The sequence below is a fragment of the Ailuropoda melanoleuca genome, chromosome 4 (genome assembly GCF_002007445.2).
Source record: "Ailuropoda melanoleuca isolate Jingjing chromosome 4, ASM200744v2, whole genome shotgun sequence".
Taxonomy (NCBI): Eukaryota; Metazoa; Chordata; class Mammalia; order Carnivora; family Ursidae; genus Ailuropoda; species Ailuropoda melanoleuca.
In genome coordinates this window covers 85,686,666-85,701,150 of record NC_048221.1, presented here as the reverse complement: position 1 = coordinate 85,701,150, position 14,485 = coordinate 85,686,666, and the positions used below count along the sequence as shown (strand labels likewise).

At 39.7% G+C, this 14,485-nt stretch overlaps 1 long non-coding RNA gene across 2 annotated transcripts in view; it reads left to right on the top strand.

The window, feature by feature from the left end:
- The first annotated feature begins 1,164 nt into the window (after positions 1–1,164).
- The window catches only part of LOC117801979, a 43,039-nt gene continuing 29,718 nt past the window's right edge, over positions 1,165–14,485 (top strand). For both annotated transcript variants that reach the window (XR_004624925.1, XR_004624926.1), the window contains exons 1-2: positions 1,165–1,326; positions 13,506–13,606. This is a non-coding gene — a long non-coding RNA (uncharacterized LOC117801979). The remainder of the gene's footprint in view (positions 1,327–13,505; positions 13,607–14,485) is intronic.

Genomic DNA, 14,485 nt, shown 5'->3' with positions numbered 1-14,485 from the left:
TGACCTGAGCTGAAGGTAGACCCCTTAACCAACTGAGTCACCCAGGGTAACAAATCAGGGACCTATTTTCTACAGGGTAATTCACAAAGATTGCCTTAAAAGAGCTCATGTCAACCTTTCCACCTAAATGTACTATTGATACCTCAAACTCAAAGACCATTTATTTTTAATGATAATCATTCAAATATTGGGTATCAACTTTCATCCCAACACAAGCTTAGTCAGGTCTCTCTGGTTCCTACACGAGTACAGGGGCGTGGGCCTGTTCATCTCTCGGGCCTCTCCACCTAACAGTCTCTCTTAGCCATTTCGCGTCCAAGCGAGCTCTGTCTCGCAGGGTTGTTCAGTGCTGTCGGTCCCTCCCCTCCCGCCTTCCCGGCCCTTGGCTACCCAGGGAGCGGCCGGCAGGTGACCCGACCCTTCTGCTTAGACCTCGCCTTCCCTTTCTCCTCCTCCGCAGTCCCACGACCGCAGTGGTGCGGCCTCGCGGGAAAGACTCGCTTGACTCCTGCAGCCCACTAACCACGGGTGCGAGGGAGATTAAGCCGTTCCCAACACAAGGACAATCATGAACCACTCCCCACCCTCTGCCCAGGTCCGAGCCAGGCGCCCCCACAAGGACGTGAGGGAGATAGGCCGGCGCGAGCCTACGCCTTTGCGCACGCGCGCGCTCCTACCCGGCCTGCCGGCGCGCGCCGAGGCCTGAGGAGCCGGGCCAATCAGAGCGTGCCTCGCCTCTACGCCCCTAGCTCGGCGCGCGTCTGTTTTCCTTTAAGGGCGGCTTTCGAATACAATAGCCTGCTAGCCTACATTCCCTTTGCTGTGTACTCTTCATTCGTCGCCCATAGAAACGCCCTTCCCAGGGGCGGCCTCGAAGCCCCTCCCGAGGGAGGGAAAGCGGGTGGTGGGGGAAACGTGGGAAGTGAGGACGGCTTTTTCACTTTCAAGAAAACCGCTTTCACCCTCCATACTTCCCCCGCTCGCCTCTCTGGACAGAGACGTTCCCTACACCGGCTTCAGTCAACAGTAGATGTTGTGTTAAAGGAAAGCGGTATCAGTTTTGCTTTCAAATGAGAAGTTCTCGTGAAGTAATGCGGCCTCCGTGCGTTGCCCAGAATTCCCGAGTCCCTCGTGGCGTGTTTCCGGTCTGCGCGCTGCCTGGGAGCAGCAAGGCGAGGCTCCCGCGTTGGCGAGCCTTTTCATCCTGCCCCTCCCCTGCGGGTCCTCGCCCAGTGCCCGCTTACCCCAGCAAAGTAATAGTTTCCTTGTAGTTTATGATGTAAGAAAACTGCTTTCAAAAAGTGCCTGCTCCCTGCAAAACTGATAGTAAGTACATAAATGTTTATAAAAGAAAGTTGAACTTACCACTCACCCACAATGTCACCACCCAGAAATAACAGTATTAACACACTGCTAATGTAAACTTGGGAGACTTCGCATATACACATAAAATGTGTGGTTTGGTTTTTTTTTTTCTTCAAAGACAATAGTGTCTCATAGCTTTCCAGGTAAATTTAAATAATCTTTTCTAATGGCTGTATGGATATAATTTGTCCATCCAGTCCCTAAGTTGTTGGACTTCTAGGGTATTTACAGTTTTTCACATGTACAAACGATTCTAGATGTCATCAAAAAGAACGAAATCTTGCCATTTGCAATGATGTGGATGGAACTAGAGGGTATTATGCTAAGTGAAATAAGTCAGTCAGAGAAAGACAAATACCATGTGATTTCACTCATGGAATTTAAGAAACAAAACATGAACATAAGAGGGGGGGCGTGGGGGAAGGAGAGAGACGCAAACCATAACAGACTCTTACCTATAGAGAACAAACAGGGCTGCTAGAGGGAAGTGGGTTGGGGGTGGGCACAATGGGTGATGGGTATTAAGGAGGGCACTTGTGATGAGCAGTGGGTGTTAAAGATTTATTTGTTTGTTTTTAGAGCGGAGAGTGTGTGCATGCAAGTGGGATGGGGCAGAAGGAGGGGGGAAGAGAGAATCCTAAGCAGGCTCCTGTGCTGAGCACGGAGTACCATGCGGGGCTTGATCTCACTACCCTGGGATCATGACCTGAGTGGAAATCAAGAGTCTGCCACTTAACTGACTGAGTCACCCAGGTGCAGCTGTACTGGTTGTTATATGTAAGTGATGAATCACTAAATTCTTCTGAAACCAATATTACCCTGTATGTTAACTAACTAGAATTTAAATAAAAACTTAAAAAAGAGTCATACTGGGCGCCTGGGTGGCTCAGTTGGTGAAGCGGCTGCTGTCGGCTCAGGTCATGATCCTGGAGTCCTAGGATCAAGTCCCTCATCTGCCTCCCTGCTCAGCGGGGACTCTGCTTCTCCCTCTGACTCTCCCCCCTCTCATGCTCTCTCTCTCATTCTCTCTCTTAAATAAATAAATAAAATCTTAAAAAAAAATCATGCTCATAAAGAAAAAAACTACTAGATGATTATTCTCATACATAAATCTGTACTTTTCCTGATGATTTCCTTACAATAAATTCATGGAAATACAATTACTGGATCAAAGGAATGCACGCTTATAAGATTCTAGATGATGTTACCAGACTTTCCCCTTGAAATGTATTTATTACTTTCCCACCTGTGTCTTCATCTTCTTGCTAATCTTGAGTATTGTCAGGCTTTGAGATCTTTATCACCTTTTGAACATTTTTCTCATCTTTGTCATCTTTTTTAATTTGCATTTTGTTGACTAAGTATAAAACAACATCATTCATGCATTTATTGGCTCTATTTTTATGTATTGCCAGTAAATTACTCCTGTCTTAAAATTGAAGTATTTACATTTAAAAAATTACAAGTGCTTTTGTTTATCAGGAATATTAACCTTTGTCTGAAATATAATTACAAATATTATTACCCTATTTTTAAAAGATTTTCTTTATTTCAGGCAGAGAGAGAGCACGAGAGAGCACAAGCAGTGGGGTGAGGGGTAGTGGGAGAAGCAGGCTACCCACTGAGGAGGGAGGCCAATGTGGGGCCCTGGGATCATGACTTGAGCCAAAGGTAGATGCTTAACCCGCTGAGCCACCCAGGTACCCATTATTACCATTTTTTAATTCATTTTTTAAACATGGCTTGTGGTGGTCATTTGCTGAAGGAAAAAGAGAAAAGTCGTACAAAAAGGAAGAACATATGATGCCATGTGGACTAACATAGCAAAGAATACAATTCATTTCTAAGTTATTTGTATATCAAAAGTTTAAAATGCAAAAAAAATATAGATCTCAAGAAAATGATACTAAAATTCACTTGAGAGAATAGTTGACCCTGAACAACACAGATTTGAACTGCTGCTGTTCACTTATATGTGGGCTTTTTTTTTTTTAATATATATATAGTACAGTACTGTAAATGTATTTTCTCTTCCTTATGATTTTCTTAATATTTTTCTCTGGCTTTATTGTAAGAATATAGTATATAATACATGTAACATGCAAAATATGTGTTAACAGTTTATGTTGTCAGTAAGGAGAGTCAATTTATTTTTTTTTAAAGATTTTATTTATTTGTCAGAGAGAGAGAGACCAAACAGGGGGCGTGGTAGGCAGAGGAGAAGCAGGCTCCCTGATGGGCAAGGAGCCCAATGTGGGACTCCATCCCAGGACCTTGGGATCATGACCTGAGCTGAAGGCAGATGATTAACTGACTGAACGCTTAACCTATTGAGCCACCCAGGTGTCCTGTCAGTTTATTATTAATAAAGTTTTTTGGGGTGCCTGGGTGGCTCAGTTGGTTAGGCATCCAAGTCTTGACCTCAGCTCAGGTCTTGATGTCAGGGTTGTGAATTCAGGCCCTGTGTTGGGCTCCACACTGGGTGTGGAGTCTACTTAAAAAATAATAATAATAAAGTTTTGGAGGGTTAAGAGTTATATGTGGATTTTCTACTTGGGAGGGGTTGGTGCCCTAACTCCTGTGTTGTTCAAGGGACAGCTGTAAATGGTCATAACTTTCAAAGAAAATTATTTAAAAAAGGGAGAGAGTGGAGGAGAATGGACTCTCCTGACATGATTTGTAGGCTAAGTATAAAGATAACTAGGAGTACAAGAAAAAATATGTGGTAAGGTTATATAAAGTGTATTCCATAAAATTATGTACAATTCTGTACTATGTAGAAACTCAGTTTATGTAGGATTAATCAGAATCAGAACACGTAAGTAAGTGCAAATAAGTATAAGTTTAAGGTGATGGAATTTTTTTTTTTTAGATTTTCTTTATTTGAGACAGAGAGAGAGTGTGCACAAGCTGGAAGGAGGGGCAGGGGGAGAGGGAGGAGCAGACTCCCTGCTAAGCAGGGAGCCCCATGTGGGGCTCAGTCCCAGGACCCTGAGATCATGACCTGAGCTGAAGGAAACACTTAAGCAACTGAACCACCCAGGTCCCCCAAGGTGATGGGATTTTTGTTGGGAAGTTTCTCATTTTTATGTAGGCATATCTGTTAGTCTTTTCCTTTGTTTCTAGTTTTGATGTCATGTTTATCTGTGTATTCTTCTAGCATTTTTGGTATCTTTAAAATTTTTTTTCAATTTTTAATCCATCTAAAATTTATTTATGAGGAGGAAGAGAAGAATCTAGCTTGATTTTTTTTTCTCAATGACTTGCTGGTTACCCACACACCATTTATTGAATACTTAATCTTCCCTATAGACTTAAAATCTGTACAGCATGAAGTTTCCATACGTACTTTATTTTCTATAATATTGATTTGTTACTGGACAGCAATATTATTATTTTAATATATTTTAAAATTGTTTTTAAATTTCTGGTAAGGTAAATCCCTGCTTAGTAGACTTCTTTTTCAGAGTATTTAAGAACTGTCTTTTTAAAATCTATTTGATATATATAAAACTTTGTAATATATATGTTAACAAACGTGAAACAAACTGCCAACCGAAGAACTACAACAGTACCAATAACTTGCTTCAGTCTATGTTCTCTTCCCATTGTACTCTATGTCATCCTTGCCATAGATATATTGTTTCATTGTTTCTTTCATAGTAACTTTAAACTTATTTTGTCAAATTAAAAGAGTTGTGATTTGATTGGAATTGCATTAATTTTATAGATTAATTTAGGGAAAATGGGCATATTTATAAAAATAATTCTCTAGTTTTTGCTTAGTACTCTGTGTTATTTAATCTACAGAACTCTGTTATCATCACCCTCATTTTACAGAGGAGGAAACTCGTGCATAAAGATATTAAATAACTTGTTGAAGGTCAGGAAACAGAGCCTGTGTTCTCTATGTCATATGGCCTCTCCACAACATGGAATCTGCTCATCTATACTGGTCATGCCATTCAACCTGTCTGCACCACTCCCCCATGTCCCAGTCTATATCCTTATCTTCTGTTAATGAGTAGATACCTACTGGACCCTACCCTCCTCTGCCATAACTGATTAGACTAGCAGGTAGGTAGAAAAGCTGGTCCAATCAGATTGTTTCTCCCAGAAATTTGCAGTTAGTCTTACCTGGTTTCTTGACCTAGAAAGTGATGACACAAGGGTAAAGCAGAGAGAGAGGTTTGACCCACACATAGGTAGTGCAGAGAAAAGCAGGCCTGCAGAGAGGCAATCAGAAGTGAAGCAGAGCTAAGAAGCCCAGAAGAAGATATCAGGGTAGCTGCCTGGGATTCTGGGGCTTTCCATGGCCTGGTTTGCCCCTACTAAGACTCTACTGCCCCTTCTGCTCTTGGGGATCTACACAAGGTACCTCTCTTCCTTCAAATAAACTTCTTTCGCTTTAAGCTCACCTGAATGACTTCTGTTCCTTTTGAAACCAATTATGCTATCTAAAAACATGGCCCCTTGATTTACCCATTTTCTTTTGGTTCCCTGGTAGCACTTTCTTTACATAAATTCTGCACATTTCTTGTTCAGTTCATTCCTAAATATATTTTAGTTGTTTTTTGCTCTTTATAATGATAATATGTTTATTGTTGTTCCCTTTACATCTTAATCTATAAAAATTTTACTTTCATCAGTTGAGACTGCTAGATGTCAGTGGTTTGGAAATGTGAATTTGTCTTTCAACTGCGTTTTGAAATAACGTTTCCTAGATACATTTTTAGTTCTATACTTTCAGTTGTTCTGCTGATGATTCATGTGAGGATGATGATGATTCATCTGATGGAAATGAGCCACAAGGATCCCAAGAAGTATAGAATTTCCTGTAACCTGGTTTAAAACGAAAGTCTCATATGAATAGAAACATGGAGTTTTCAACAATGTTTAGCTGATATTAAAAAGATAAAATTTCAATAAGACCACTTTTTCGGATACAAAATAATAAAACAATAGAGGGCATTATTTGGGTAAATATTTTGAATACAGTAGATTAAAAAAAAGAGATTAAGAGAAATTGATACCTCACATTTAATATAGGCACATTCTCCTTTATCTAAAACCTTAGAGCCAGATGTGTTTCAGAACTCAAAATTGTTGGGTTTTTAGACAGGAATATAATGCATATAGTATATTTTCTGTAACACCTCAGTGGGGTGTGAAGCAGCATTTTATAATGAAACATATTAATATTCATGCCAATAAGAATGCATTAGTATTAACTCTAAATAGGATAAAATAAAGTCTATATAACCTATATAATATCTGTATATATGTTCAGGTCAGATTTGCTGCCAAATGAGTTTGCCTTAACCTTATGAAAAACTTTAGGTTTCTAAAGCTTTTCTGGATTTTGGAATTTTAGATAATGCTTTATAGACGTATGCAAGCAAATACGTTCAGATTTCAACATCTGGCCAGCTCTGGGGGTCAGTGAAAGAGTTCTTTGAAGTCCTGCCTGTGTTAGATGGTCCTGTGGTTTGGGATGTTTAGTCTGAAGGCAAAGGAGTACACTTTTAGAAGAACAAAATACAGACTTTGAAGCAATTATTGAAAAAGTAATGGGTAAAGTATCTTAACTTGCATTCTTTTTTTTTTTTTTTAAGATTTTGCTTATTTATTAGAGAAGAGAAAGAGTGAGAGCAGGGGAGGGGAGCAGGGGAGTGAGAGAATCTCAGGCAGACTTTGTGCTGAGTGCAGAACTTGGAGCCCGGAGTGGGACACAATCCCAGGATCCTGAGATCATAACCTGAGCCAAAACCAAGAGTCAGACAGTTAGTGCTCAACCAACTGAGCCGCCCAGGTGCCCCATTAACTTTCATTCTTGAGCTTTGTCATCAGTCATTATTGCAGTGTGCAGTGTTTTGGTTGAAAGAATTGCAATAAGCACTAACAGTTCCTAGAAAATCTTAACTTAAAAAGTTGCTGTATTTTTCCCTCAACCTATCAATGAAGGGATTCATGATGCTTTTATTTTTAGCACATAGACTCCCTTCCTTCTAAATGTCCTCTGACGTGAAAATATTGTTTCAGTTGAGTCTTTTAAAGTACCCAAATTAAGGAACTTATTCAGTCATCATATACATTGAGTGCTTACTCTGTGTCAAACTGTGCTAGGTGCTGAGGATACAGTCTGGTGGTAGAGAAGCACACATAAATGGGATATTATAATATCATGAGATAAGTGATGTGATAGGGTAAGTACAGTGTGTCATGGAACACCGTGTTCTGGGGTGAGGGAAGGACCGAAGGTGAAGTAAAAAATCAGGCAGGTGAATGGGGGAGGGAAATAAAAAACGTTATAACAGTGATTTTCAAAGTGTGGTTGGTTCATGAACCAGCAACATCATCACCATCTGGGATGTGAAAGAAATGCAGATTCTCAGGTCCTATCACAGATCTACTTAATCAAAAATTCTGGGGGCGAAGCCTAACAATCTGTGTTTTAATAAGCCTGACCATCCAGAGTACCTGGGTGGCTCAGTAGGTTAAGCCTCCAACCCTTGATTTCAGCTGAGGGTCCTGAGATCAAGTGACACATCAGGCTTTGCCCTCATTGTGGTGTCTGCTTGAGATTGTCTCCCTCTTCCTCTGTCCCTCCCCCTGCTCACACAGACTCTCTCTCTCTCTCTCTCTCTCAAATAAATAAGTAAAATCTTTTAAAAAACCAAAAAAAAAAAAAAAGAAAAAAGAAAAAAGCCTGACCATCCAAGTGATTCTCATGCACACCAAAGTTTGAAAACCCACTGTTCTAAATAGCAAATGTGATAAAACCAAGAGTGTGTAGGCAATCTTGCCATAAATGGAGTCTGTATGGGATTGGGGTGGCAGAGTAGGGAGGTCATGGAAGCGACGGATGAGGTTGGAGAGGTAAACATGCTTCGCTTGGGGTCTTATAGACCATGTTAAAGAGTTTGGACTTCCTTTATTCAACAAATATTTATAGTATGTCTACATTATAAGTATAATGTACAAAATGGATTCCCTGCTTTCAGGGAGCTTAGCCAGATAAGCAAATAAATGTATATGTCAGGTGGTGAAAAAATGCTATGACACAACAACTTGGATGAATCTACAGAGAATTATGCTGACTAGAAAAAGGCAATCCCAAAAGGTTAATACTGTATAATTCCATTTATATAACATTCTTGAAATAACAAAACTATAGAAATAGAGAACAAATTAGTGGTTGCCAGGGGTTACAGAGGGGGTGGAGGTTGGAGGGAAGTGGGTGTGGCTATAAAAGAGCAACGCAAAGCCCTATGGTGATGGAACTGTGGAAATGTTCTGTATCTTAACCGTATCAGTGTCAGTATCCTAGTTGTGATATTTTTTTTTTTAAAGATTTTATTTATTTATTCGACAGAGATAGAGACAGCCAGTGAGAGAGGGAACACAAGGCAGGGGGAGTGGGAGAGGAAGAAGCAGGCTCATAGCGGAGGAGCCTGATGTGGGGCTATCCCATAACGCCAGGATCACGCCCTGAGCCGAAGGCAGACGCTTAACCACTGTGCCACCCAGGCGCCCCAGTATCCTAGTTGTGATATTGTACTATAGTTTTATAAAATGTGACCTTTGGAGGAAACTAAGTAAAGGGTATGCAGAATCTATCAGTATTATTTCTTACAACTGCCTATGAATCTATAATTGTTTCAGAATAAAGGGGTTTTTTTTGTTTTTTAAGATTTTATTTATTTATTTGACAGAGAGAGAGAGAGCGCGCTCACAAGCAGGGGGAGCGGCAGGCAGAGGGAGAGGAAGAAGCAGGCTCCCCGCTGAGCAGAGAGCCTGACACAGGGCTCAATTCCAGGATCCTGGGATCATGACCTGAGCCAGAGGCAGACCCTTAACTGACTGAGCCACCCAGGTGCCCCAATAAACTATTTTTTTAATGCTATAAATATAAATTGAGAGAGGGGATTGAAAGAAATGAGAGGATTTATTTTTTGGGGGATAGTTAGGAAAAGCCTAGCTGATAAAGGATGTTAGGGAATTACATATACATATCTGAAAAATATTAGAAGTATTAAGGCCCTGAGAATATGCTTGGTGTGGGTAGGGAATAGCAAGGACACCATTGTGGGTGAAGTGGAGTGAGCAAGAAGGAGAGCAATGGGAAATAAAATCAGAGTTGATACAGATGGTGGTTGTAGAGACAGATCATATAGGGGCCTATAAGTCACAATTAAGGACTTTTCACTCTGAGTAAAATGGGAAGCTGTAGAAGAGTGTTAAGCAGAAAAGTTAACAACTGAATTTACATTTTTAAAAAATTTATTTGAGAAAGAGAGATAGATCTGAGCAGGGAGCCCGATGCAGGACTCCATCCCAGGAAACTGGGATCATTATCTGAGCCGAAGGCAGATGCTTAACCTACTGAGCCACCCAGGTGCCCTCAAACTTACATTTAAAAATTTTCACTTCACTGGGTAAAAAAATTGAGTAGGGGGGAACATGAGATTATGGGGGTTTGGATTGAAGTGGCAGAAGAGGAGGCAATGACAAATACTGTGATTATGAATAAATTTTGTGGGTACAGCTAATTGCATGTTCTGATGGATTGGATGTAGGATGTGAGAAGAGAGGATTCAAGAATGATTCCAAAGTTTGGGCCTGAGCAAGTGGAAGAATGGTGTTACTACTTTTATGAAATGGAGAAAATGAAAGAAGAGCAATGTATGGCAGGTCAGCGGTTTAGTTTTGGGCTTGTTGAGATGCCTACAGACATCCCAGTGGAGATATTATATAGCCTGTTGGACATGTAAACATGTCTGGAGTTTGGATAGGAGTTGGGCTAGGTATATGAATTTGGGAGGCCATAGCATATAGATATTTAAAGTTATGGTCTGGATGAGAACTCCAATTGGAGTGTGTGTATATAGATTGGAAAGAGAAGAGGTCTATGGAATAAGACCTGGACACTCCAATTTTTAGAGGTTAGGAAGATAAAGGAGAACTCAACAAATAATGCAGAGAAGAAAAGGCCGTTGAGGTAGGAGAAGAACCAAGGGAGGGGGCGTGTCTTGGAGACCAAGTGAAGTAAGTATTTCAGGAAGAAAAGAACAACTAATAGGCAGAATGAAAGAAGAACTTAGAGTTGTCCTTTAGATTTGACTGCATGGATGTCATTGGTGATTTTGATGAGTGCATTTTGATGACAGTGGGAGGAAGATCTGATTGGATTGGGCTTAAGAGAGAAAGAAGAGTCACTAGAAATTAAGTATAGGCAATTCTTAGGAAGAACTTTGATCACAGGAAAGGAGGTGCAAAGAGAAGAGACAGTAGCTTTATCCTAAGAACAATGGGGGAGGCAGTGAAGAACTCTTGGTGTCCACCCTTTCAAGGACAGTTTAAAATACTTGATATGACTAGGCACCTGGCTGGCTCAGTAGGAAGAGCATTCGATGCTTGATCTTGGGGGTTGTGAGTTTAAGCCCCACTTGGGTGTAGAGATTACTAAAAAACTAAACTTGAAAGGTAATACATACATATATACATAAAATACTTTATATGACTGCTTCATTAATGTGTTTATTAGCTATTATATGTAAGGAGAGATCATGCTAGCTAACATCTTAACTTTATGTACAATGAAACAATGTCATCGAAAGTGAATAACTCACTAAAGAATATTGGATATCAGATTTTGATTGTCTGCTTTAAGTAATAAGATTTGTTCTATATCTGTGTGTGTTCATATACATATACATTTATACATATATGTATATACACACTCAATATATGTACTATATATGTGTATGTATATATAGTGTGTGTGTATATACATATATACAAATATACATACATATATTTGCCAAAAAAATATTTTAAAACCCTTTCATGTAGATTAGACTTAAAATACTCCTTGGTTCCAGAGAGAAATAGCAAAGTGGAACCAATTTTAGTATTTTTTTTTTCTTAGAAAGGGAGAGAGGTGGTGGGGGAGGAGAGGCAGAGGGAGAGAGAGACTCTTAAGCAGGCTCCACTCCTGACTCTGGTCTTGATCTCACAACCCTGAGATCATGACCTGAGTGGAAAATCAGGTATCAGATGCTTAACCAACTGAGCCATCTAGGTGCCCCAGTAATTGTTTTCTAAATTAGATCATTATATTATTGGTTAGAGTTCTTTTAATGGAGCAGTCTCTTAAAAGGTACAAATATAAAAACTAGAGGTGGGAAGAAGTGAAGGGGGGCATCGTGTGGGAGGAAGGAAAGATCCTCCTCTTGTGAGGCATGAGTTTTGGACATTTCTGCCATGTGGGATGAGTAGAGTATATAAGCCAGTTTTCAGAGAAAATAGTTATATGTAACATTTACCAAAAATGTGCTGTCAAACTACAAGACTCTGTGCAGAGAGGTAACCTGCCCAAAGCTTATAAGAAGTAGAATTAGGATTTGAACCCAGGCAGTCTGGGTCAGGAACCTAGGAGTTTCACCATTACTCTCAGCAGATAAACAGAAATTGAGACAACAAATGGCAGGAGTACTGCTTAAAATTGCCTAAGTAGAAAGCAAAAAGGGAAGTAATTATAAAGATGACAAACCCCTGGGTGCCTCCTGGGATCCAAGAGCAGGACAGGGCAAAGTCTCTGGAAGGACTGTGAGTTGGTGATTCATCAGGAAGCAGGCAGAATATTCTAATTCCCAAGTGGCAGACTCCATATGTGCTTCAACCAATGTATGTTTCAGGCTTCTACAAATAAAATATTTTATCTTCAATTATGTTCTTTTCCATAAATGTACAACAGCATACAAAAGGAACAAAAAAACATACAAAAGCATAGACTTTCATCAAATACAGGAGAAGCAGCACCATCCTATGAGTCTAAAGATTTGGGTTTTGTTCATTCATAAATGCTCATGGAAACTTTTGAGAGTGATGGATATGTTCAATATATTTTATACCTTGATTGTGCTGTTTCACGGATGTGTACATATGTCAGAACTTAACACTCTAAATATGTGCAGTTTACTGTAAGTCATTTATCCCTCAGTAAAGCTGTTTAAAATATTGACGGAGTGCCCATAGGGTTGTTGGCACCGGGCCACAAAGAGAATACAGGCAGAACCTCATCCCTCAAAGGGCTTTTATTCAAGTGTGGGGCCCAGACATGGAAGCACACAACTCACAGAGCAACAGAGAGGCTGTAACCTAGAGATATGCTGTGCCTCCATTTCCTTTTCTATCACATCTGCTCCCCTACCTGAAAGGATGTGGTAAAAATCCAATGAAAACACTTTGTGACAAATGCTATAAAAATATAAAGGGGTTGTTTCCAAATTGAGATGATTCTTTTTCTTTTTTTTAAGATTTTATTTGACAGAGAGAGCACAAACAGGGCGAGAGGCAGGCAAAGGGAGAGGGGGAAACAGGCTTCCTGCTGAGTGGGGAGCCTGATGTGGGGCTCGATCCCAGGACCCTGAGATCATGACCTGAGCTGAAGACAGATGCTTAGCCTACTGAGCCTCCCAGGTGCCCCCCAAAATGAGATGATTCCTGTTAAACAACTTATTTAGAATCCTTGCTGAGCTATTTTCAAATAATGCTAATATAAAATAATTACTGAAGGTATTATATCTATACACAAAGTAATAAAAAATTGTCAGACTTGACTTTGCCGTTATTTGTGTGACTTTGGGTAAGTGACTTTTTTCTAAGCCTTCTCTATAAAGTGGGAATATTAAAATTGACCTCCAGGGTAGTTGTGAAGATTAAATGAAATAATGTATGTTAACTGTTTAATACAGAGCAGTAATGAAAGGTACACCTGATTTGAATTTTTTTAAAACAAAAACTATTCATTCCTTTTGAACTAACTAGTTCACATCTAATGTTTTCTCTTTCATTAAACTATTTGTACACATAGGAAATTTTTTATAATAAGGTTCACCCCATAACAATTATCACAATAATTCCAAATTGTGTTTCTGTCTTACTGTAGTTGTGGGTTGGAGGATAGAAAAAGATGAAGATTTGGATAAGTTTGGTTGCCACCCTACATTCTTTGAGTAATTCAATCTGTTTTTATCCCACTTGGATGCCTCCAAATCATTGCAAGCAATAGTTTTATCTGTCCCGTAATCCTGTAAAGAAGCTTATTTGGTCCCTTTGTTTGTTGCCTTTGATAGTGGAAGAAATACTAATAAGGTCAGTCGGGGTGAAAAAATAATGTATACTCAACTCAGGCCAAGAGTTCCTCCTACTTCAGTGGCTGATCCATAAACGTGAGGTAAGAAATGCAATTTTATTTTTATTTCTTTTAATTTAAATTCAATTAGCCAACATATGGTACATCATTAGTTTCAGATGTAGTGTTCAATTTATTCATCAGTTGCATATAATCCTGCAATTTTATTTTTAAACTTTTTTCTATGAACTTTTTTTTTAATTGAAGTATACTCGACATGCAGTATTATATTAGCTTCAGGCATACAGCACAGTGACTTGACAATTCTTTTTTTGGGGGGGGTGGGTCTTAACTTTTTCATTCTCACATTTTGTAGCTTTCCCTGGCCAAATAGAGCTTTACTTTTTTTTTTTTTTTATGTTGGTGGGCAACTTCTTTTTTTTTTATTAATTTTTTTTATTATATTGTGTTAGTCACCATACAGTACATCCCTGGTTTTTGATGTAATGTTCCATGATTCATTACTTGCGTATAACACCCAGTGCACCATGCAATACGTGCCCATCCTTACTACCCATCACCAGCCTATCCCATTCCCCCACCCCCTTCCCCTCTGAAGCCCTCAGTTTGTTTCTCAGAGTCCATAGTCTCTCATGCTTCATTCCACCTTCTGATTACCCCCCTTTCTTTATCCCTTTCTTCCCCTACTGATCTTCCTAGTTCTTATGTTCCATAGATGAGAGAAATCATATGATAATTGTCTTTCTCTGCTTGACTTTCTCTGCTTGACTTATTTCACTTAGCATTATCTCCTCCAGTGCCGTCCATGTTGCAGCAAATGTTGAGAACTCATTCTTTCTGATAGCTGAGTAATATTCCATTGTATATATGGACCACAACTTCTTAATTGAGTCATCTGTTGAAGGGCATCTCGGTTCCCTCCACGATTTAGCTATTGTGGACAATGCTGCTATGAACATT